Raw genomic sequence first — 25,415 nt, 5'->3', positions numbered from 1 at the left:
GATACTTTCCTGGCTCAGTTTTGTGTCTATGTGTCGGCTATAGAGCAGAGTTCAGTGGCTCTTGTTAATCGCTTATAGATAGATTATAGACGGCCGCCTAAAGACTCCAGGTCTGCACATTGATGCGGCATATCTAGGATCCCACTGAACAGAGAGGGGGTTGAGCCTGTGTCTGCTCCTCTTCACTGCAATCTATAGGATGGATATGACTTTCTTTACCGAAGTCTATCCATTATGGGAATAGACAATCAAATGTGTGCAGGATGTGGCATAAAAGTAGAAAAACCTCTATACAATATTTTATCTCTGTTCTTCTCTTTTAAAGCACTGACCAGATACAACAACATAGGGGTCTAACAATCCAGGTTATTACAATCATATTACAGAGGGATATGAGGGATAGGGGTCAGGATCAGACAAGAGTAGGTTTTATGGGCTCGGAAACTTTCAGAGCAATATTGAGAGAAAAATCTCATTGTTTGTATAATAAAAAGTTGCACAATTTTCCAAAATACTTTCTGTATCAATTCCTAATGGATTACTAGATCTCTGCTTACTGTCATTCATTCTGTTTACTGCCAGTGGATAAAAATCAGTCCATGGTCATGTTATGTAGAGTCCAGGATCATGTGATATACACAAGGTGCACGGCTCGTTATAGTCACAGCACAATAATCATCTGCCTGGTAATGAGTCGTGTACCTGTGTGCTCATCACATGACCATGGACTGTATAGCACATGACCATGGACCATACATCACATGACCATGGACCGTATATCACATGACCATGGACTGTATATCACATGACCATGGACTGTATATCACATGACCATGGACCGTATAGCACATGACCATGGACCATAGATCACATGACCATGGACTGTATAGCACATGACCCCGGACTGTATATCACATGACTATGGACTATATATCACATGACCTTGGACTGTATCTCACATGACCATGTACTGTATAGCACATGACCATGGACAGTATATCACATGACCATGGACCATACATCACATGACCATGGACCATATATCACATAACCATGGACCATACATCACATGACCATGGATTGTATACCACATGACCATGGACTGTATCTCACATGACCATGGACTGTATATCACATGACCATGGACCATACATCACATGACCATGGACCATATATCACATAACCATGGACCATACATCACATGACCATGGATTGTATACCACATGACCATGGACTGTATATCACATGACCATGGACTATATATCACATGACCATGGATGGTATACCACATGACCATGGACTGTATATCACATGACCATGGACTGTATATCACATGACCATGGACCGTACATCACATGACCATGGACCATACATCACATGACCATGGACTATATATCCCATGACCATGGACCGTACATCACATGACCATGGACCGTACATCACATGACCATGGACCGTACATCACATGACCATGGACTGACTTTTATCCACTGGCAGTAAGAAGAGTGAATGACAAAACACAGAGATCTAGAAAACCGTGAGCAATTGACACTGAAAGTATATTGGAAAATTGTACGGAACTAGGTCATGGCACACAGAATACAATTATTATGGTAATTCCAGACAGAGGCCAAGGCAGGCAGCAAATAATCAAGTGAGAGAAGCAGATCCGAGGGCAGGAAACAAAAGACCCAGAATATAATAAACAGAGGTCAAGGGGAGGTGACAAAAAAAAATAAAAAAATAAAATAAATAAAAATAATAATAATAAAAACATTCCTACTCCCCTTCCCTTACCTATTTTGTGCTTCCTTGCTTCATTTGGAGCTCTCCTGGTGACATCCGGCGATGTTCTGTGATGTCATCAGCTCGTTGATCACTGCTTAGAGAGCCTCAATGCTGAGCCCGACTGATGATGTCATATAAAAGCATCAGACGTTACCAGAAGAGCACTGAATGCCACGAGGGCCTGCCCTGCGCTTCCACCTCAACTTTGGTTTCATTAAAACCAGTGAACCAGGTCACTCATTTCTACTGTCCACCGATATCTGCAAGTCTTTTTCAGTGTCAATTTTACCTAATGTTTTTAATACAATTTAATTCTTAGAGTGTAACTCCAGTTATAAGTGACTTATCATAGATAAATAATGCAGGTGAATATAAAAAACATATTAAATAACCTGATTTCTTCTCCACTTCTCAGGCCGAGTTACTTTCTACATATTAGTCTGTAAAGAGGGGGAAATAAGAGGCTTCTGGAAAAGAAACTCAAATAATTGCTGCTCCTACACTTGGCTACTCTGTGCTCTTTTAATGGGTTTGTCTCATCTCAAGCATCCTATCTATACTGCTAGCTTATGTGGATTTAAGAGTTTTCCTAAATACACTGCTTCATCAAAACTGCTTTGTTTCGCCGCTATCTTAATTTATTCACTTCATTGTTTACACTGTGTTTCCATAACCACGGACCTGGGGGGATGATCTTATCTCTCCGCCAGGACAAGTGACATAGCTCCCTGCTCTCAGATAGGGGAGGGGGAGCTGAGTACTCGGGGGCAGCTTGTATTTCTGAGCTGCTTATCTCCAGCTCTTCCAGTTATCAGGTCTGCTAACTAAATTTTGGTAATAAGGGCTGAGATAGGAAGTCTGTTATCTTTGTATGTAAACACAGACCTAAAATGGAGTTTATTGCAAGCTGACTCTTGTTCCTGTAGCATGTAAATTTGGGATTCTCACCACCTATCAAATCCAGTTCTGCTACATCAGCTACTGCTATGAAGAGAGATGGCAGAGCTGGCTATGTCTGGGAGACAGCAAGTGAAACCCCACCCACCAATGTACCAAGAAAACCAGGAAGTGAACAGAGCACACAGCATGCAGGTTGGTGAACAAGCCAGTTGGGAATACCCCTTTAACAATTCTAGGATTGTAGATAAGAGGCTGCCAATGCACAGACTAACCCTATTAATAATTAGATTATTTTACGTTTTATTGGACTTCCATAAAAAGGACATAAAAACAACACAAACCTGCAAACCCCGTAGAAGAAGAGAAGTGTATAGCGATATAGAATACACATCAGATTATCGCTCTGATCGTCATCTCTATGGTCTGGGCTACAGCAGCTATTGTGGCTTTTCCAGGCAGACAAGTGGTAATATGAAAAAATAGAAAAGGCTGGTGAAGGAGATTGCTTAAGGCGCATGTAATAATGAAATATGTAAATGTTTTTCCTTTCTTCTAGTGCTCCCATTATTTTTATCAAACAAACTGTCAGGTTTTATCAGCCACATTATAGGTTTGGCATATTTGCCTAATCATAGCTGTTAAATTCTATGTGGACATGAAATGCTAAACTATATATATTAATATATCAACACCCAGCCATAGTTTATTCTTCCTTATCCTTCCGTGACTGGAAAACATCCACATAATTAGCTGTACATGATATAATACACAATAGAAAACACAGCAAGCAAAACCAATCACCAACAAAATGTGCTATGAGCAATCTAGAAAGACAGAGCGTAAATAAGAAAAATGGACGCCAGTCTATTGGAGACAACCCAAGCGGGGGGCATCACTAATGGAACAGGCGGAATCCAAGTCACATCAAGGTTACAATGTTGCAAATATGAAATAAAGCAGAAAAAGATCCTACTAATATTATAAATGTGAAAGGTTGTATGTTTGGATGTTTGGATGTTTGTTCCTTAATCACACCTAAAGGGGACCGCCGCAGGTGGGGGTGCTGTGGGAGTGGATGGGGGGCCACGGGAGGGGGCCCTGAAGGAGGGCCATGGGAAGGGCTCCGGGCGTGGGGATGGGGGCCACTGCGGAGCCGGGTTCTGCGGGAGGAGGGACAGGAGGTAGGTGCAGGGGGCCACCGCATGAGGGGAGCCCGAGTGGGGAGGTGGGTGCCACGGGAGGGAGGGTCGAGGTGGGTGTTGAGGCCAAGGGGGGTGCCGCCAGAGGGGGGCCAGAGGTGGCTGTAGGGGCTGCCTCAGGTGGGGAGGCCATGGGGGAAAAGGGGTGGCCTAGGTGTGCAGGAGATGCCACAGGAGGCATACCATAACCAGCGGCAATTTTCTACATGTACACAGCTCAGTGCCAATGCCGACCCACAGACGAAGTCGCGGGCAGATGCTAGTAATATCTAAATTGCACAACCGTATCGATAGCATTGGGTACAGCAGAAAGTGTAGACATATGTGGTTTGAAAGACTAATACAATATCAATATTTGATCGATTTGGACTTATTCCCGGAGGAGGGGTCCCCACCAATCTTCTGAATGGTGTCTGAATGGAGGACAGCTAAAGTGTAAGCAGGACAGAACAAAAAACAGCAGAGACCCAGCAATGACATCATCACAGATGTGTAACTACTATTTTTGTACCTGCTGCACACTCAGCTCTGCTGCATCAAAGATGCGCTGAACCCTGCTGCACACTCAGCTCTGGCTGACCGTGACGTGCTTTGCAGTAAATTATTATACTCTGGGATCACTACAGACCAAGAAGAGGTGACGAAAATAAAATAACATTTATAATCGACTTCTATTACCTATTGTGACCCTTCTCACGGTGTCCGGCTCTGTCTCTGACTCTTGCGGCATCGGGCGCTCTCTTGTGATGTCATGCTCCCAGAGTCACCACTGAGGTCTGTGATTGGGCCATTGCAGTGACACACCAAGCATCATGATGTCATGACACTTGGCAGGGCTATGCTTGGGCACATAAGATGACAGGAGAGCACAGGAGGACATGAGGGGGGCCCAGGGTATAATCATTTCACTTCTGGTTTTATTCACACAAGTTCTGATTGAAACAAACTAGAGGATCGCTTTGTCTGAACATGAGATCCAACAAGTCTTCAGAGGTTCTCCCATCTCTGGAGATTCTTGCAGCTCCTCTCCTGCCCCGTACATCTCAGCAAGTCATCCCGAAACTGTTGTGTCTATGGCGATATGAGATTTCTAAATGCTGTTCAGCAGTCAGAGGAGAGGGCGGCCACATCATGTGCAGAAAATACCAAACAAACAAAAAAAAATGTATTTAATAAGTCCATTTCTAAGTAGTGCACAACATTTTTTAGGTGTTAGATATTGATCCCCTATCCTTAGGATAGATCATTATTATCTGATCGGTGCAGGTCTGATATTGACCACCTGCTTCGCTTCACATCCCGGTAAGGTCACATTCATTCATCATATGAACCGGTTACAGCTCAGTCCCACTTAAACAGATTTGAGTTCAGTTGGATGGGACTCATCTGCAATTCCAAGAACATCCCCTATACATTGTAAGGCGCTGTGCTTAGCATTCAATAAAGAGATCATAGCTCTTATCCAAAGAGTCCCTTCAAAGCTGATCTGTGGGGGTCCCGGGTGTCGGACCCCCACTGATCAGATATCAATGACCTATCCTAATGACAGTCTATCAGTAATTCCTTTAAGTATTATTTGTATTGCAATGTCAATATTAGAAATCTTGCGCCTATTTTCGGAGAATGGCTGCAGATGGTAATTATACACCTGTTATTGTGCAAGGGTTAACATAGGAGAACGTTGCTGATGTTACCGGAATACAAATCTTCTCACCTGTTTTTCTTCATATTTGACAAAAATAGTTGCTCAGGTTTTTTGCTAAGGTGTTAATAAGGCATCCCTACACGTAGGAGCGATAACCTAGATTCATACATTTCATGCTATCTTTGGAGACCTCTTACAACAGTCCTCAGGAAATTATTAGCAGATTTAGGTCCGTCTTCCATTACTCATACATTACTATTTCACATCTTAAGCAAATGTTATCATAAAAAAATGTCTATTTCATTTCTATTCAATATGCATCCAGCGATCCGTCCTAGGACATCGCCTATTCCTCGCACAGACGTATAAGAGAAGAGATGGGGTATCTTATGTATGTGTATCAGACATTAGCCAGAGTGAGACCAATAATACAAATGAGTTCATTATGCAAGAAATGAGACATTTTATTAATATTAATAGAACGGTGTCCTTTAAGATTCATCATCATCCATTTAACTGGTGCTGTGATGAAAGGGACGCCTCGGTTGTGTAGATGGGTCTTTTGGAAGATTTTTATCAGGAGGATTACTCACTGAGTTACAGCTTCTCATACATAATCACATTGAATTACACTTAGTTAAATATTCATGAGATTATATAGGTTCGATGTGAAAATTGCTGAGAAAATGTATATTTTGACCTCATAATTCGTCCTGAAAAACAAAATGTTGTCAAACACACAGCTTAAGGGAAAGGCGGAGTAAAGAGGAAGGTGAGAAGATGGGAAGATGCTCTAATAAGACAAAACTAGAAGAAGATACCTTTGTGCCCACTGAAAAGCCAAATGTACAATGGAGGAGCTACAAAGTTGCTTGTCAATTATGTTCACTCCTTCCTTACTGTTCTTCTTCGTTGGACACATCACAATATGTGTATCGTAAGATTGACAGCTTTTCAAGATAATGTTGTTTTGTAACATTGTGTCGCTAAGTATTATGCTGTATAAGTCTATAAGCCATTTGGGTTTTGCTGGTATGTTAGGATGTTCTGTTGCATGTAGTTCACCAAGTTCGAGCTAAGACAAGGGTGGACACATCTCTACAGTATTTGGTATGAATTGGATGGGTCTTTTTATGGGACCTGGAGAATAAATGACGCCAATTGTACAGGACATATGCTTACGTACTTGTATAGTGTCAAAGAGCATAACAAGTAACCCCCGAGGACGTCTCCACCTTCACCAACAATAGTGCACTCTGGATTGTGGGGTTGGAGTTGTTGTTTGTTGTAGGTCCATATGTTACAGAAATCACAGCACTTCCCAATGGATTGTGTGTAGACTAGATTTTATTTGTGGACCCCCAATATGTGATGTATGACATGAACCCTTTAGGTTGGCTATGTCCCTTTAGCAAAACCTTACCATTTTTTTAGAGCTTGAGACCCCCCCTTTTGGTCATGGACCATACTCACTTTTGTGGTGTGGACACGCAATGTGCCAGTCGTGCCCTTTGTTCGTGACATGACCAGTACAAAAGGTGCCCCAAGTCATCTGGTGGATGCAGAAGCCGTCCGCAGGTCCTAGGAGGTCACGTCTTTTTGTAGAAGTCTTCCAGATGTTTTGGATGATTTTTCAAGTACGTTTATACTGTAGGTACTGCCAGATGATAAAGGGACATCTTTGAGCATCTCTGTTTGTAGATCTTATTGCCTAATGACATTGAAATTAATTTTGGACCATCATTTAGCTTCCTAAACCATCTGATAGCGCCTATAACCCTCCCATTATTGTGACCTGTCACCGGGATCTCACTACAATGGTGAAACTTCATCTACTGGATCGGGAGATGGCAGCAATTGCTCAGTCTGCCTTCCAATATTACTGAGGTTGACCAGTACAAAACTACTAGATGAGCCGTAACAATGGCAGGAGCTTGGGGTCATTAGCACACTACGCAAATTACTTTAAGGGATTCTATCATTGGGAAAACTCATTTTTAACTAAGCGTGTATTTGCATCGACTTTACAAATTCTATTCCACACATACCTTTTGTTTGTTAATCCTCCCAGCCATTTGAATTAGCCCGCTTTTATTGATATGCTATTTAGCCAGCAACAAGCACGGGACGTTCAGTGAGCACTGTCTGCTGTGTGTACGCAGAGGGAGGGGAGAGCAGGGAGGATGATGATGATGATGATGATGATGATAACAACTCATCAGCCTTTAGAATAGCCTTTCTAAAGTCTATGCAAATACATGCTTAGTTAAAAGTGAGTTTTCCCAATGATAGAATCCCTTTAAGAGTTACTATACCATGAAGTGCCACTCTGTTTTATGTCCTCCTTTAAAATGCTATGCAGCCTTGTATGGCACTTGGATATATATATACAGTCCTATGAAAAAGTTTGGGCACCCCTATTAATCTTAATCATTTTTAGTTCTAAATATTTTGGTGTTTGCAGCAGCCATTTCAGTTTGATATATCTAATAACTGATGGACACAGTAATATTTCAGGATTGAAATGAGGTTTATTGTACTAACAGAAAATGCGCAATATGCATTAAACCAAAATTTGACCAGTGCAAAAGTATGGGCACCTCAACAGAAAAGTGACATTAATATTTAGTAGATCCTCCTTTTGCAAAGATAACAGCCTCTAGTCGCTTCCTGTAGCTTTTAATCAGTTCCTGGATCCTGGATGAAGGGATTTTGGACCATTCCTCTTTACAAAACAATTCAAGTTCAGTTAAGTTTGATGGTCGCCGAGCATGGACAGCCCGCTTCAAATCATCCCACAGATGTTCAATGATATTCAGGTCTGGGGACTGGGATGGCCATTCCAGAACATTGTACTTGTTCCTCTGCATGAATGCCTGAGTCGATTTGGAGCGGTGTTTTGGATCATTGTCTTGCTGAAATATCTATCCCCGGCGTAACTTCAACTTTGTCACTGATTCTTGAACATTATTCTCAAGAATCTGCTGATACTGAGTGGAATCCATGCGGCCCTCAACTTTAACAAGATTCCCGGTGCCGGCATTGGCCACACAGCCCCAAAGCATGATGGAACTTCCACCAAATTTTACAGTGGGTAGCATGTGTTTTTCTTGGAATGCTGTTTTTTTTTGGACGCCATGCATAACGCCTTTTTGTATGACCAAACAACTCAATTTTTGTTTCAACAGTCCACAGGCTTGTCCAAATGTGCTTTTACATACCTAAGGGGGCTCTATTTGTGGCGTACGTGCAGAAACAGCTTCTTTCTCATCAATCTCCCGTACAGCTTCTCCTTGTGCAAAGTGCGCTGTATAGTTGACCGATGCACAGTGACACCATCTGCAGCAAGATGATGCTGCAGCTCTTTGGAGGTGGTCTGTGGATTGTCCTTGACTGTTCTCACTATTCTTCTTCTCTGCCTTTCTGATATTTTTCTTGGCCTGCCACTTCTGGGCTTAACAAGAACTGTCCCTGTGGTCTTCCATTTCCTTACTATGTTCCTCACAGTGGAAACTGACAGGTTAAATCTCTGAGACAACGTTTTGTATCCTTCCCCTGAACAACTATGTTGAACAATCTTTGTTTTCAGATCATTTGAGAGCGGGCTGTCCATGCTCGGTGACCATCAAACTTAACTGAACTTGAATTGTTTTGTAGAAAGAAATGGTCCAAAATACCTTCATCCAGGATCCAGGAACTGATTAAAAGCTACAGGAAGCGACTAGAGGCTGTTATCTCTGCAAAAGGAGGATCTACTAAATATTAATGTCACTTCTCTGTTGAGGTGCCCATACTTTTGCACCGGTCAAATTTTGGTTTAATGCATATTGCGCATTTTCTGTTAGTACAATAAACCTCATTTCAATCCTGAAATATTACTGTGTCCATCAGTTATTAGATATATCAAACTGACATGGCTGCTGCAAACACCAAAATATTTAGAACTAAAAATGATTAAAATTAATAGGGGTGCCCAAACTTTTTCATAGGACTGTATATATATATATATATATATATATATATATATATATATATATATATATATATACACATATATTTATCAATGTTGTATGTTATATACAGGACCATGTTTTATGCTAGAAGCAAAGTCTTTAGACCGAGTCCAATGTATAACAATTCCCATGGATAAAAACAGCTTGGAATACAGTACTCAAAAGACATTTGGGCTAGTAAACGCATGACTGTGTGCATGATTTCTTAGGCTCATATAGTTGGTCTGGTATACACTTGATTGTGTGCATGATTAGGTTCTTATGGTTTGGCTGGTATATACAACTGTGTGCCTGATTCCTCAGGATAATATGGTTGGTCTGGTACACACAACACTGTGTGGGGCTGATATACATACATGTGACTGTGTGCATGATTCTTTAAGCTCATATGGTTAGGTTGGTATACATACACATGGCTTTGTGTGTGATTCCTTAAGTAGACGTAGTTGGTCTGGTATATGCATGACTGTGTGCGTGATTCCTTAGGTAGATATGGTTGGTCTGGTATACACATGACTGTGTGCATGTTTCCTTAGGCTCATATGGTTGGTCTGGTATACATACAGTACAAATGACTGTGTGCATGATTCTTTAGGTTTATATGGTTAAGTTGGTATACATACACATGGCTGTGTGCCTGATTCCTCAGGATAATATGGTTGGTCTGGTACACACAACACTGTGTGGGGCTGATATACATACACGTGACTGTGTTCTTGATTCTTTAAGCTCATATGGTTGAGCTGGTATACATACACATGTCTTTGTGTATGATTCCTTAGGTAGAGGTTGTTGGTCTGGTATATGCATGACTGTGTGCATGATTCCTTATGCTCATATGGTTAGTCTGGTAAACATCCAAATGACTGTATGCATGATTCTTTAAGCCCATACGGTTGGTCTGGTATACATACACATTAATGTGTGCATGATTCCTTAGGTTCATATTCTTGGTCAAGCATACACATGACTGCGTGCATGATTCCTTAGGCTCATATGGTTGGTCTGGAATACACATGACTGTGTATGATTCCTTAGGTAGATATGTTTAGTCTGGTATACACATGACTGTGTGCATGATTCCTTAGGCTCATATGATTGGTCTGGTATACACATGGCTGTGTGCATGATTCCTTAGGCTCATATGGTTGGTCTGGAATACACATGACTGTGTATGATTCCTTAGGTAGATATGTTTAGTCTGGTATACACATGACTGTGTGCATGATTCTTTAGGCTCATATGATTGGTCTGGTATACACATGACTGTGTGCATGATTCCTTAGGCTCTTATAGTTAGGTTGGTCTGTTATACACATGACTGTGTATATGATTCTTTAGGCTCATATGATTGGTCTGGTATACACATGTCTGTGTATATGATTCCTTAGGCTCATATGCTGGTTCTGATATACACATATATATGATTCTTTAGGCTCATATGGTTAGGTTGGTCTGGTATACACATGACTTTGTGCATGATTCCTTAGGCTCTTATGGCTGCTTTTAGAAATCCCTGCTATAATCACATTTAAGAGTCGGTAATAGTCTTGTAATACAGCAAAACAAATATAATGACACTTATATAGTATGTGGAATATTTTTTTTAGTAAAGAAATGAGAAGTCCTGCATATTTTATCTCCAATATTACTTTTATTTAAAATCAATTCAATGTTCCAAGGACTAACAAAATCATTCTTGCACAAACTTCAAAGACCCTTCACATAATGTCACTATTAATCCTTCACAATATGTGACTTTTCTCTATTAAATCTTTGTCATGTAATTTACCTCCTGAAGTTTCGCTTCCCACAACCGTCTCTACAGTTCATAGTATAATCGAGGATGATTCGCTTTGCCTGAGCTAATCCTCTGATTGCAATAACATTTTATCTCACGCTACAAAGCTTTCATATACGAAAGATCTGAAAATACGATAGCGAAATACACAGCGAACAACAAAGAAGAGTTCAGGTGTCTGCAGCCCCCAAACCAAATGTAAGGCTTATTTATAATACGAAATATGTGTCAGAATGAGTGAAAAGCTTCATAAGAACATCTAATATCCAGAACAATGGAGCAGGAGTTGTTATTGAAAGCCTGAGGAGGTTAATGTGCAAGATTGCAGAGAATGGTGACCAGGGCTAAAGAAATGAGCAAAGTCCATTGATGAAAAAGAATCACTTTCTGGCACACAGTAGACTAAACTGAAGCCGGCCATAGAATTCAGCAGTCATTGGTTGACCATCTATTGTGTCCGAGTCTTACTGAACCAAAGATGTTACGACTAGAGATGAGGTTTGAGATTCGTTTTGAGTAGTCCCTCAATATTCGACCACTCGAATCGAATATCGAACCCTATTATAGTCTATGGGGGGAAAATGCTCATTTCAGGGGTAGGCAACGTTCGATCAAATTATACTTACCAAGTCCACGAGTGAGGGTCGGGCTGGATCCTCCGAGAAGTCTTCTCCTTGCAGCGTCCACACGGCATCTTCCGACACTGAATTCACTCTGCTAGGCATCGGGCCTGGGCAGAGCCGACTGCGCATGCCCACACTACAAGCGGACATGCGCAGTCAGCTCTGCCCAGGCCCGATGCCTGGCAGAGTGAATAAAGAGCCGGAAGACGCCTCGGGGAAGCTGCAAGGAGAAGACTTCTAAAGGTAGGAGAAGAACCAGCGTTGATTGGCCAACTGTATAGCATTCGGCCAATCAATGCTGGTTCTGCATTGAACTTTTACATTCGAACAGCGAGTGGTACTCGATCGAGTACGAGTATTTCGAATACCGTAGTATTTGATCAAATACCTACTCGATCGAGTACTACTCGCTCATCTCTAGTTACGACCTGCCGGATCCTTTTGTTTTGGGGGAGATAAGCTTCTGTTGGAGGAGTTCACAGCAGCTTTCTCCCTTCTGACTAGCGTTGAGCGATCGGGATCAAAAAAGATCGGATTCTGATCGATAAAATTTCATGATCACGATCGGAATTCCGATACCAATCTTTTCCAGCGGGACCGAGGTCGGAGGTTATCTCAAGATCGGCTCAACCCTAAAAATGACTTTTCCCATAGAGAAGCACTGACTAGGGTTGAGCAATCGGGATTGGAAAAGATCGGATTCTGATTGGCGATCGAGAAAATTTCACGATCGGGATCGGCAGGAAAATGATCGGAAATCAGATTTTAAAATCGATCCTGAAATCTTAAGATCGGCTCAACCCCACTTCTGACACTTCCATACACAAGTACCACTTAGTCAAGTATAAGGTATTGGCTTTGGCGGTCAATGAGTGCTTTCAAATTGTCACCAGAAGAGACCCGGCAAAGCAGACGAACCGGGAGGTGTTGGATGACATCGAAGCAACAGGGAGAGTTGAGTAGTATTTCCTCTCCATTCCGATAATTTTTATTGTTCAATGGTTTCGTCGGGGGTAGGGCTAGAATCTGTAATAAGGGAGTGTTATTGACATATTTTTATTTTTTAAAATCTTTTCTTTTTTTTTTTACTTTTCTATTAATGATAGACCTTTGGGGACATCTGATCACTACTATTTTTTTTGGGAGGCTGATTTCACCTGTAACTGGGGCTGGTACATTTACTGCTCTACCGGACTCTGACTCCAGCAGATCACGTGACCGCCGAGTCAGAGTGGAGCTGCATCATGGTGGCACCCATTGGTGTGTATACAGCGCTCATTGAGGGCTGTATACACATAGATCGGGAAGGCAGGGACAGTAATAAACCTTCCCTGCCTTCTCTCTGGGAGCTCTGGCTGAAGTTACAGCCGACTTCCCATTTCAGCAGCTGAAATCTTCTTGGATGTACTGGAACATCCTTGCAGAACAAGGAAGCCACTTTCTGAATGTAAAAACCCAATGGGCAGTCCGGAAGTGGTTAAAGGAGGTTTCCAGGCAAAAAAAAAAAAAAATTCTCAAAAAGGGTCTGTTAGTGTTATTAATAGGTTATTAAGGGCAACCAAGTACCGTGTGTTCTGAGTGATTTCTGGATTTCTCTGTGACCTTCTATGTGACCTCCTGGCGTCTGCTATATTTGTTACATGGACATTTGTACTGTGTTTTCCTACAAATACCTGGATGCCTTGGGCTTCACTCTGAGATGTCTCACACCATCTCCCTTTCTCACTCACAGCCCCTCCCTGTCACCAATTTTCTTTTTACTATCCCTGTACTATGACATCATAGTGTCACAACACAGGGATGGATCATAGCGGGACCACCTCCACTAGTATCAGCAGTGGCCTGTCATCATAGAAGAGTATAATAATAATAAGAGAATAATAATAATAATAATTTATTGTTATTAGTAGTAGTAGTATTAATATAGTATCTATCTATCTATCTATCTATCTATCTATCTATCTATCTCCTATCTATCTATCTATCTATCTCCTATCTATCTATCTATCTATCTATCTATCTATCTATCTATCTCCTATCTATCATCTATCTATCTAGCTATCTCCTATCTATCTATCTATCTATCTATCTATCTATCTATCTATCTCCTATCTATCTATCTATCTATCTATCTATCTATCTATCTATCTATCTCCTATCTATCTATCTATCTATCTATCTATCTATCTATCTCCTATCTATCTATCTATCTATCTATCTATCTATCTATCTATCTATCTCCTATCTATCTATCTCCTATCTATCTATCTATCTATCTATCTATCTATCTATCTATCTATCTATCTATCATCTATCTATCTATCTATCTATCTATCTATTAGATATATAAACACACACACGCACACACTATATATTATTATTATATCTGTTGTATCTTCTATAGGAAAGTCTATTGGGAAACATATAGAGATTATTTTACACTTGGACGTAGCAGAAAGCCGCAGTGTTAAAAATGATGCATCAGGCTAAAGATTGTGTATCTCTAAGCTATCGACTGTTTCTTTAGAGCTGAGGCGTTCGGCACTGCATTAGCTTTGTTTCCAGGAGTAATGATATGGAATGTGTACCTAGCCTTCTAATTAAAACTTATGGTCATTCATCTATCTAATTGCTACAATGCCCTCCAGGAAAATTTCATCCGAGCCGCACCATTCTTCTTTTGCCTGACCAAGTTACTTTGAAAGCTTGTGGACGTTGGCCAAGATGTGCAATGAATAATGTACTGACAATGATATCTTACCAGAAACATCATTATTGGATGAAAAACTGAAGAGGTCAGATAAAGGAGTACGACTTCTTACAGGTCCGGAATGCTAATTTGTGCTATAGCTGACTGTACAGTAGATTTATTAAAGCACAAGCTCAAATTATCAGATAGAATATAAAATGTAATGTACGTACAATGCTGACGTGTGCTGAGGATAAGACCAGAGGCCTGAACCTCCATAAGGAGGCTTCAGAGTAAGAATATACTTGTAAATAAGTATCTTGTGCTCTCCGTATCCTCTTATTAGAGCTGTCAATGTAGCAGTGCTGAGTTTAGACTTGATACGTTATCCTAATGGGCATCTTAAAGGTGTCCCCCGAAGAAGATAGACATAAATACTCTGTGAGTCACAGAAAAGTAGACTCATACTACAAATGAAGCCTGACAGTGTGTGGCCCCATTACAGATTAGAAGGGTTGAGTCGATTTTGAGATTTCAGGATAGATTTTAAAATATGATTTCCGATCATTTTCCAGCTGATCCCAATCGTAAAATTTGCTCGATCGCCGATCTTTCCCGATCCCGATCTCTCAACCCTAGTCAATGCTTCTCTATGGGAAAAGTCACTTTTAGGGTTGAGCCGATCTTGAGATTTCAGAATCCGATTTCCGATCATTTTCCAGCCAATCCCGATTGCGATTGTGAAATTTGCTTGATCACCGATTGGGATTCGATGTTTTCTGATCCCGATCGCTCAATCCCACAGATTAGGTTTTGGATACCAGAAACATGAAGTTGTGTCCTTGGCTATAAATAGTGATGTAGCAATGGGGTGAAGAGGGGGCCAAAGATCGTACTGACACATAAGAAGACCCAGTTCATAGCCAGTGGGCTACGTTTGAATAGGGGGTTATCTTTGCCAGGCAGAACCTGTAAGGATTTCTTAAAAGTGGTAATTGTAAGGCCGGGTTCACACGGAGTATTGTGGCTCGCCATTTGGTACATACACGCCGCGGGAACTTTTGCGGGCCGTATACTCTCCCATTGTTTTCAATGGGAGTGGGTACCGTACATGCAGCGCTATTTCGCGGCCGTGATTTTGCCGCTGCCGCAAAATAGCGCCGCGTGTACGGTACCGGCTCCCATTGAAAACAATGGGAGAGTATACGGCCTGCAAAAGATCCCGCGGCGTGTATGTACCAAATGGCGAGCCACAATACTCCGTGTGAACCTGGCCTTGTACTACAATCACAGTAAACACCTTAAAAGGGTTGTCCATGGGGTTTTATGTTGCTTAGATGCTTTTTTTTTTTATACCAGATATGGAAGCTCTAGGCTGGTTCTTGTCCCATGTTACAAGATCAGAAACGTCACCCCGGGTCACCTGGCCAAACAGGCCATGTGATTGATGAATACGACATAACATGGCCTGTGAAGTGAAGGCAGAACTCACAGAGTGTTGCTGTTATTTCATGCAAGTGATTTAATGTAAGGCACAATGTTGCTGCTTTTTTTTTTTTTTTTACAGATTTTGTTGTGTTTTTTTGAGTCAAAGCCAAGAATGTCTACAAGAGGAATGCAAGATATATAGGAAGTTCTTATACTTCTCCCTTCTGCTCAATCCACTCCTTGATTAGGCTCAAAAAATGCTACAAAATCTGCAACAAAAATAAACTGAGTTTCTGTAATGTGGGGCTTTAGCCTTAGTGGAGGTTCTTCGCTTGATAACCTATGTGAACAAAGGTCCATCAATCTTATAAGTCCCCTTTAAAGAGGACCTTTCATCAGATTGGACACAGGCAGTTCTATATACTGCTGGAAAGCTGATAGTGCGCTGACTTCAGCGCGCTGTCAGCTTTCCCGATCTGTGCCCGGTGTAAAGTGCTATCGGTCCCGGTACCATAGTGCTTTACAGTCAGAAGGGCGTTTCTGACACTTAGCCAGGGACGCCCTTCTGCCCAGCAGCGCCTATCACGCTGTACTGTGGAGCCGGGAGGAACGCCCCCTCCCCTCCTGATAATATCAGTCTATGGACGAGCTGTGTGAGCAGAGGGAGGGGGCGTTCCTCCCTGCTCACACTCTACAATTGGATCTGATTTGTGTTGCAGCTCGGTAACTAATTCCCCCTGGCAGAAATCCACAACCTTCTTTGCAGTATATGGTCTGGATTCTAAAATGCACGGCATACCCAAAAATTACATGCATAGGCGCCATATCTACTATGTATGAGTACACGTGCATCAATAGCATTCCTGGATATTGCAGCTCATTCTAGAGCTATGAGCACGCAAACTACCCCCCCCCCCCCAGTATGATTTAGCATTATATGGTTGTATTATATAGTAATCGAATGGCAGCATTAATTTGGAACTGAGAATTTTTCAATTTGCAAAATTCAATCACTTTTGATCCATTATAGACCCATGGGATATATCCTCAAAATTCTGAAAGGTTTTTCAAAAATTCTGAATGTCAATTTCAAATATTTTTTTCAATAATTGTACCTTTGCTTCTATCTGACCTCATATCTATGAAACTCTGCACCAAGAAAGGAGATAGGTATCAGTACCTTTCATTAGGAGAAATCTTCCATCCATCTCTACAATCGGCTCCTTACAGGATATCGGTCTTATCTTCCATAAGCATACATTACACAAATAACATGGCTAAATTATGTAATAGCGGTTTTATGTAGATTCTTAGTTGCTTTATATTACAAGTCCCCACTGTTAACATAAAGATGGAAAGAGAATACATAATAGCATTGTACTGAGCGCGAGCCTTGTAGCGTGTTTATTAAATATAGAAACCAGCAATTTCTGCGCGGCTTCTGAACCTTTTATCTCAATAGGCTTCCAAAGTTAAGTTTCCCATTTCTAATCCATTTATATTAGGTGCAGTTAAATAAGAGTAATTCATGAGCTGTGCGGCGCTCTATCAAAGATACAACCATTAGTCTACCGTATACTCATACACTTTGCCCCCGCGTCTCCATCTCTGGAACTTTCCGTAATGTCAAAACAGAAAATAAACAGAAAAAGAAAATTGTAAGATATTTATACAAACACACAAAAAAATATGGACGCGCGGCTCCCCAGCTAACCCGCCAAGAAGCAGCGGCCTGATAAGAGGAGAATGTCTTCATGATCGAGTTACACGGGATGTAGTTGTAGTCTGTTATTATGGAAACGCACAACTCTGCAGGGGTCCTGTAGACACAAAACGATAAGAAACCTGATTAAAATGATCTAACTTAATTTTTCCATTTTAGATGCATTGGGACATAAAAAATGGTATCAAAGTTTAATATAACCTTAAAAAAACTTCTATAGTTCTCATTATGGGAAGTACCGTATTTTTAGGAATATAGTCTTATAGTCCGAATGTGGCCGCCCAGCATCCGCTGTATTAGAGAGGCGGATGCCGGTGAGGGATAGACGCCATCACAGGTGCCGGGGCCTGAGACATTGCTACGTTCATGCCCTGCATGAAGCCAGCAGCGGCATGAGTGATGCTGCTATTCCCGGCGGGCGGACGGAGGAGCAGAATGTCAGCATCGTTCCTGCCGCTGCTGGCTTCATGCAGGGCATGAACGTAGCAATGTCTCAGGCCCCGGCACCTGTGCCGGTGTCTATCCCTCACCGGCATCCGCCTCTCTAGTACAGCGGATGCTGGGTCTGTATTGGCGGCCCCTTCTCCCCCGGGGCCGGTCCCCACCGGCCCCATACCTGTAAAGTTGCAGGCCGGTTCCTGCGCAGCGATATCGCAGGAGCCGACCTGTTCGGGTGACAGCCGGGAGCCTAATGAGGCTCCCAGGGCTGTCACTGCTATATTAGTATTGCGGCTGGGTCTATGACCAGCCGTAATAGTAATATACAGAATGTCCCATAGACGGCAATACAGTTGTATTGCCGTCTATGGGACTTGCAATCAAGTGACCGCAGGCTCAAGCCCCCGGGGGGAAATAAAATAAAATAAAAATAAAAAAACCTTTAAAAATATATAATAAAAAAAATGAAATAAGTAAAAGTTCTAAATCAGCTCCTTTCCCTAGAATATATATATAACAGTAGAAAATCATATGTCAAACACATACACATTAGGTATCCCTGTGTCCGAAAATGCCCGGTCTACTAAAAAAACAAACAAACACTGTATGCGTCCCTGTACAGCTGCAGGGTCACCTGTCAATGTGGCCTTGCAGCTGTTGCAAAACTACAACTCCCATATATTAAATATTGTACCATTTTTTGCTTCAAATTTTTTCCCCCTATTTTCCTCCTCTAAAACCTAGGTGCGTCTTATAATCCAGAGCGTCTTATAGTCCGAAAAATACGGTATATTCCTTACCATATACATGTTCACCCATAGAGCAGTAAGGGCTAGTTCACACTAAGTGTTTGGCAGCGGATTTTGATGTAGAATCCGTCTCAAAATCCTCCTGCCAAAATGGCTCCCATTGACTTCAGCTAGCTCGTAGTGGAAAAAAGAAGCGAGATGACCTATCTAGCTGTGGATTCCGCGACTGACTCCGCAGCGCAAGACTCCCTCCTGATTAAGCCCATTCATTCGGGCCTAATCCAGAGCTAAATCATGGGACGGGATGCCAGTGCACTGCGACGCATTCCATCAACCGTGTGGTATGTACACATGTGGAATCCATTTTCTGCCATGTGAACATACCCTAAGCTTGGACAATCTGAGGACATTAGTATGTCTATCGATGGCTTAAAAGGATAACCAGTGGAGAAATCATCAAATCTTTAATCTGGAATACTCCCTTAGGCCGGGGCTCCCATGGGCTGGAAACGCCACGATTTGGCCGTGCTGGAAATGCCGCGGTAAAAATTGCGGCGTTTTACAGTACTTCCAAAGTGGATGGGATTCATGTGAATCCCATGCCCACTTTGTAGAAAAAATCGCAGCGCGGACACGCTGTGATTTCCAAAACAGTCACGGTTTTGAAAATCTCAGCATGTCAATTATATCTACAGAAACGCCGGCGGCTTTCCCGTAGATATAATGATAACAGAAAGTCTGCAGAGGAAAAGTCCTTGAACCTTCTGTTCAAAGCGCTGCGGGAAAAACCGTGATGCGTTCCTGCCGTGGTTGTTCCCGCAATGCTTTAGCACGGCAGTTCCGGCCCGTGGGGCCTTATCCTTAAGCTTTTTTTGTTGCAGTTTTGTTGCATTTTTTTTTGAGCCAAAGCCAAGAGTGGATTGAGCAGACGTATAAGAAGTTTTCTACATGTTTCCCATTCTTTTTATATCCTTCTTAGCTTGGGCTCAAAAACTGCACAAAAAAAAGCCGCGTTACTGCAATTAATTGAGTCGCCTTATCGAGAATTTGTAAACCCTCTACCCCACCCGTATAGCAGACCCCTCTATAGCACTGCACTAGTCATCATCACCTGTGTAGATCTAATAATTCCAGCAGATTTTGAGGTTTCAGTTTGTCAGGTTTCGGTTTCTTACCTTCCCTTTCTGTTGTTCTGCCTTCTCTTCGATGTCTTGCTCTTGTTACATCACTTATGTAATCTCTTCTATTGGATTTCGGTAATAGCAGACGCTTATTTAGTGAGGCGACGGGTATGAAGCTGCTGGTGTCCATTTACAGTGATGAGAATTTTATTACCTTCAGTACACGCAGAGATATAAAGTCATTTTTCTTCTTTTGTAAGTAGATTAGATGACAAATGTCTCAGGTTAAATTAAATGCAAATGTAAAAATCAGAATCATAAAAGATAATTTGTCTCTCTGTCTATTTGCACCAAGTAAGACATCTGACAAAGGCACAAGGCTATCCAGAAACCATTTACAAGGCAGATAATGAGGAACATGAACCTGATACCTGCTGTGGCGCCAAGGACTTGGAGCTGTGCAACGTGTCAGCGGGTAAGTCATCAGTGCAACAGTCTTGCAGTCAAGTGCACTGGGGGCGGAGATAAAAAAAATCAGTTGGGGCCACACGGTGGCTCAGTGGTTAGCACTGTAGCCTTGCAGCGCTGGAGTCCTGGTGTTCAAATCCCGCCAAGGGCAAAAAAACATCTGCAAGGAGTTTGTATGTTCTCCCCATGTTTGCATGGATTTCCATCCCATATTTCAAAAAGACATACTGATAGGGAAAAATGTACATTGTGAGCTCTATGAGGGGCTCACAATCTACATTTAAAAATATATATATATATATATATATATATATATATATATATATCAGTTAACGGGAATTAGGCACCAATTGCAAGAAGTCTAAGCAGTTGCAGCGGTCTGTAGGCAACTCTAACAAATCAGACCCCACCCCCGAAGTGCTTGCTTGTTCAATTGCATATCCAGAAACAAGATGCAGACTATCTCTGCATTACTTCCTCAGTTTGTGGCCCAAAGGCATGTTCCTGGTCATAATGAAGGCCCCTACATGGTACAGTTACCAGCATGTGGGGGTTTGAAAGACTCTCTTTAAGTATTGATAGAGTATCCTTAGTATAGTAAAATCCCTATTATTCCCTCTGTGCATGATAATGGTTGTGCCTGGTTCTGCGGCTTGAATGGGAATAAACTGAAATGAATTGGGATTACCTGGTAGGGATTAACTCTTGCCTCTCTATTCTGATGACCCGGGAATTTCTTGAGTGTCCGATCCCGATCAATCCTACACGCATGTCCAGGGTCGGACTGGCCCGCCGGGGTACCGGGGAATCCCCTGGTAGGCCCCAGCCTGGACTGACAGTGCTCATTTCGTCAATGCAGAAGCACTGGTCAGGGGCCCGATCGGGATGTCAGGGGCTGGTTCAGGCCCCTGTCCAATGCATTTGCATTGATAAACTGAGCACTGCTAGTGGCAGGGGCCCGATCGGTAAGCTCGGGGCCCCAGGCTGCCGTCAGCGCTGTAATTACTAAAGATACCCGGCTGCCAGTTTCCCAGGGCCCCGACACTTACACAGAGGGGCCTCCTGCCGATGCGATACTTTCCCTATTAATATAAGGAAAGTATACATCGTACTCACCAGGGACACCAGCACACCAGGGGCAGCAGCTCTCCCTGCAATGTTTAGAAGTACTCTCTCTGCAGCCCGGACTTCCTTCCCCTCCCCCTTCCCCTCCCCCTCCCAGCAGTGAGTCATTGTTTACATCGGCCCGTGTGGGGACAGAGGAGTCTGCTGCTGCTGCAATGACCCACAAATGTGAGTATATTTTTTCCTTTTTTTTTAGTAAAATGTAATGTTTAATATGTATGTGTGTACATTTGTTTAACCATTAAGTCATATCATGGTGTCTATCATACACCACTATCACACACATGTCACTATGATAGACACCATGATAGTACTTAAGGGTTAAAGTATGTGTCTTGTATACTGTGTGAGGACTATATGTTTGTATACAGGTATGTGTGTGTATATACAGTATGCTATAATAATGTGTGAGTGTATGTATATATGTGAGTATATATAGTATACAGTCCTATGAAAAAGTTTGGGCACCCCTATTAATCTTAATCATTTTTTGTTCTAAATATTTTGGTGTTTGCAACAGCCATTTCAGTTTGATATATCTAATAACTGATGGACACAGTAATATTTCAGGATTGAAATGAGGTTTATTGTACTAACAGAAAATGTGCAATATGCATTAAACCAAAATTTGACCGGTGCAAAAGTATGGGCACCCTTATCATTTTATTGATTTGAATACTCCTAACTACTTTTTACTGACTTACTGAAGCACAAAATTGGTTTTGTAACCTCACTGAGCTTTGACCTTCATAGCCAGATGTATCCAATCATAAGAAAAGGTATTTAAGGTGGCCAATTGCAAGTTGTTCTCCTATTTGAATCTCCTCTGAAGAGTGGCATCATGGGCTACTCAAAACAACTCTCAAATGATCTGAAAACAAAGATTGTTCAACATAGTTGTTCAGGGGAAGGATACAAAACGTTGTCTCAGAGATTTAACCTGTCAGTTTCCACTGTGAGGAACATAGTAAGGAAATGGAAGACCACAGGGACAGTTCTTGTTAAGCCCAGAAGTGGCAGGCCAAGAAAAATATCAGAAAGGCAGAGAAGAAGAATGGTGAGAACAGTCAAGGACAATCCACAGACACCTCCAAAGAGCTGCAGCATCATCTTGCTGCAGATGGTGTCACTGTGCATCGGTCAACTATACAGCGCACTTTGCACAAATAGAAGCTGTATGGGAGAGTGATGAGAAAGAAGCCGTTTCTGCACGTACGCCACAAATAGAGTTGCCTGAGGTATGAAAAAGCACATTTGGACAAGGCAGCTTCATTTTGGAAACAAAAATTGAGTTGTTTGGTTATAAAAAAAAGGCGTTATGCATGGCGTCCAAAAAGAAACAGCATTCCAAGAAAAACACATGCTACCCACTGTAAAATTTGGTGGAGGTTCCATCATGCTTTGGGGCTGTGTGGCCAATGCCGGCACCGGGAATCTTGTTAAAGTTGAGGGTCGCATGGATTCCACTCAGTATCAGCAGATTCTTGAGAATAATGTTCAAGAATCAGTGATGAAGTTGAAGTTACGCCGGGGATGGATATTTCAGCAAGACAATGATCCAAAACACCGCTCCAAATCCTCAGGCATTCATGCAGAGGAACAATTACAATGTTCTGGAATGGCCATCCCAGTCCCCAGACCTGAATATCATTGAACATCTGTGGGATGATTTGAAGCGGGCTGTCCATGCTCGGCGACCATCTAACTTAACTGAACTTGAATTGTTTGTCCAAAATACCTTTATCCAGGATCCAGGAACTGATTAAAAGCTACAGGAAGCGACTAGAGGCTGTTATCTTTGCAAAAGGAGGATCTACTAAATATTAATGTCACTTTTCTGTTGAGGTGCCCAGACTTTTGCACCGGTCAAATTTTGGTTTAATGCATATTGCGCATTTTCTGTTAGTACAATAAACCTCATTTCAATCCTGAAATATTACTGTGTCCATCAGTTATTAGATATATCAAACTGAAATGGCTGTTATAAACACCAAAATATTTAGAACTAAAAATGATTAAGATTAATAGGGGTGCCCAAACTTTTCCATAGGACTGTATATGGTATATGAATGTATATGTATGAGTGTGTAGTGTTGCAGTATAGGTATAATGGAAACAGAAAGTCCTCAGAGCAAACCTCTGTGGAGTTTCTGAAAAAAACGCTGCAGGAAAAACTGATGTGTTGCCGCCGGGGGTTTTCCCGCAGCGCTTTTTGGCTGTGGGACGCTGTGTTAGGTCTTATCCTTATAGTGTGATGTATAGTATATTGAGATGTTACAGAGGACCTTTCACCTCCTGGGGCACATGCGGTTTTATATACCGCTAGAAAGCCGACAGTGCGCTGAATTCAGTGCAGCTTTCCTGTTCTGTGCCCCAGGTGAAGAGCTATCGGTGCCGGTACCGTAGTCAGTCAGGAACGTTCTTCTTCCCAGCAGCGCCTATTGCACTGTACTGTGAGATCGGAAGCGTTCCTCACCGCTCAGCGTCATCACTAGGCGGTAAGCAAAGCCCCCTCACACAGTACAGCGCAATAGACGCTACTGTGAGGAAGGGTGTTACTGATTGACTGACATAAACGCCTTTCTAGCAGTGTATTAATCCACATGTGCCCCAAATGGTGAAAGGTCCTCTTTAAAGATTAGGCGCAGACGTGAGACGCAGTGGTTTTCATTGAGCTTTTGTCCGCAGCGCCCCGTTATCCTGCCTGTGTCTGTTCGGTCTCATGGCCTAACTTCAGGAAATCCTGTATCTGATAGGTCTCAGTGGTCCCATGAGGTGCAGGACTCCCAGCAAGGAGGTGCTGGCACGAGACTAAATGGACACTGGCGGCGGACAATGGAGCAATGGGGACAGGTGAAGGCACTTTTTATTTTTTTATTTTACACCTTCCATCAGGCAAATGGGTCGTTCCAATTCCTGGACAAATCTTTAAAGGATTTATCCATCTTCATAATGTTGATGGTCTGTCCTTAGGATAGGCCATCAATATTACATCTGTGATGATACAACAGCCAGGACCTCTGCAGATCAGCTCTTCCAGGACAGCCTGGCTACAGGTAATGGTAACATTTCTAGGAGCCATGCTGATCACTTTCCATACAGAATGTAGCAGTAGGTTTAGGTAGTGCGTTGTTGCACATTGTATGGCGGGTGAGCAGCATGGCTCTCGAGATGGTATTACCTTTAGCTGCCCTGTCTCGGTATCGCTGGTCTGCAGGTTCCTGGTGGTGGGCCCCTAGAAACAATTCCACTGGTGGACCCTAGACACCCCAGTCCGACCCTGCGCATGTCTATGCTAAGGATAGAGTTGGCCATACACATAAGATACTGAAGCTGTTGGCCAAAAACTCATTCAGGCAACAGTTATCTCCCAAGATCCTCCATGTACATGCATTCTCGGGTTGTTCAAGGGTGCGTGTATTTTCAGTAGAGCGTAGGGAGAAAGTCAATGTTTTTGTTCTGTCCCTGGGCAATTGAAGTCAAACTTCTTGATCCTGTTCTTTGGCGACATCGGTGGGGAGTCGGGTGGCCGCCATACACATTGGTGGTGAAATCGGAAGGTTTGTCTGTGTATTAAGTTCATGAGCTACATACATGTTTCATGATGGCACATCATGATATCACTGCGTGTTTTCAGAAGATCAGGGAAAACTTTTACATTTTCTTAACTCATTGACTCATTACGATGCGCAAAAGAACAATTCA

Source organism: Leptodactylus fuscus, chromosome 3, assembly GCF_031893055.1.
Source record: "Leptodactylus fuscus isolate aLepFus1 chromosome 3, aLepFus1.hap2, whole genome shotgun sequence".
NCBI classification, from domain to species: Eukaryota; Metazoa; Chordata; class Amphibia; order Anura; family Leptodactylidae; genus Leptodactylus; species Leptodactylus fuscus.
Note: the sequence above shows the minus strand (reverse complement) of the source record.